The following is a 1651-nucleotide window of genomic DNA, read 5'->3' as shown; positions in this document are numbered from 1 at the left end:
TGAACAGAATCTCTGAGTCCTGGCCTTAATGTATACGGATGTTCAAAGCCTTCAAGAATACCAGTGATTCACAAGTGATATGCCATTAGTATTATGTTACTTTTAAGAAGCATTTCCCTTAACCTCTCTTTTCACCATTCTTATTCAGACATGTGCCACACATGTGATCAATTAAAGCTACAGATCCCCACTAACTCTTATGATGAAACGTAACTGATAGCCAGGGAAGGTAAAAAAAGCTAAGCCTCTGATAAAACAGGACCAGAATGAATCCTAGAAAATAGTGTTCATTCCAACGTTATATATACTAAGATGGTATTTGCTCTTTCGGAAATGTCCGAAAGAACAGATACCATCTTAGTATATATATATATATAGTTAAGGGTCACCGGCCACTTGACCATCTTCTTTTTCTGTGCGAATGCACAAACAGTGCCCACTACGAATGTAGTGTGGGACAATACGTTGAGAATGTGGGTTTCGCGGGAGGTGTGCCAGAGATAAATCCCTGCAGTCATGCTATCCTCTGTGTCCTCGGTGGCTCAGATGGATAGAGTGTCTGCCATGTAAGCAGGAGATCCCGGGTTCGAGTCCCGGTCGGGGCACACATTTTTATCTGTCCCCGTTGACGTAAGTCAATGCCTGTAAGCAGCTAAGGGCGTTCATTTCATTGTAATTTCATTCCAACTTTGACATATAGTCAAATATTTTACCTCAAACAGCTCAAAGTTTACAACTTAGGTGTGCACATTGCTGTAAACATTAGTGAATACCTGACTTTGTAGCATGAAGCTTTGATAGGGCATGGTGCTAACAAAATTGCTTCATGTTTGTTTAAAATCTATGCAAATGGTGCATCTTTAATGAAAAAGTGATTATCTGGAATGATGTGTGTTGTGGCCAAAACAAAAACAGAGTTATTCTCTTTATCCTGATGTACCTAGTTATAACTGGAGTCACTGAAGAAATAAACTACAAGTTCCTTGTACCAGATCATGCCTTAAGTTGTGATAGGAGTTTTGGCCTTACTGAGAAAAGAAAAAGATTGTGATACAGCAGTCAAGACAAATAAAGCCATTTATCATCTGTAACACAAATTCATCTGGCTTCATAGATTTCAAGAAATCAGCAGATTGTAATATAAACACAGCAAAACTAAACATTTCTGAAGTACAATGTCTGCAGTTGGACAAACATAACCCTCATATAGTTAAGACTAGGAGAAGCTTAAATTAAATTGAGGTTTGTGAAGGTACCACTATTTAAAAAAAAAAAAGAAAAGATATATAAATATTGGACATCAAGAAAATGCAACTATTTGCCTTGGATGTAACATACCACATCTCTGAAGAAAAGAAAATTGATTTGTCAGAAATGAAGCAATACCTGGCAAATGATGACCATCAGAAGTTGTATAATGCTTTACACAATGTACTTATAGTGTGTGAACAAAATTATTTTTTTGTTTTTGTTTCTCTGTTCTCTTTAGTATATTTTTGCAACAAAACTTAGAGCCTTTCACTGAATTTCTACTTTCAGTAAGTTTTTCATACTATTCTACTAAAGTAGATCCACACTAAGCTTAACTTTCAAATAAAACATGTTAGTACTGAAATTATGACCATTAATCATCAATTATACTTAAAACTTA

At 35.8% G+C, this 1651-nt stretch overlaps 1 non-coding gene across 1 annotated transcript; it reads left to right on the top strand.

Annotated features, from left to right (window-relative positions):
- The first annotated feature begins 531 nt into the window (after window positions 1-531).
- Window positions 532-605, top strand: Trnat-ugu (transfer RNA threonine (anticodon UGU)). The gene has a single exon. It is a non-coding gene; the product is annotated as a tRNA-Thr (tRNA).
- Window positions 606-1651: the final 1046 nt, after the last annotated feature.

This window comes from Schistocerca cancellata, chromosome 2 (genome assembly GCF_023864275.1).
Source record: "Schistocerca cancellata isolate TAMUIC-IGC-003103 chromosome 2, iqSchCanc2.1, whole genome shotgun sequence".
NCBI lineage: Eukaryota > Metazoa > Arthropoda > Insecta > Orthoptera > Acrididae > Schistocerca > Schistocerca cancellata.
Note: the sequence above shows the minus strand (reverse complement) of the source record. Positions and strands in the feature narration are given on the sequence as shown.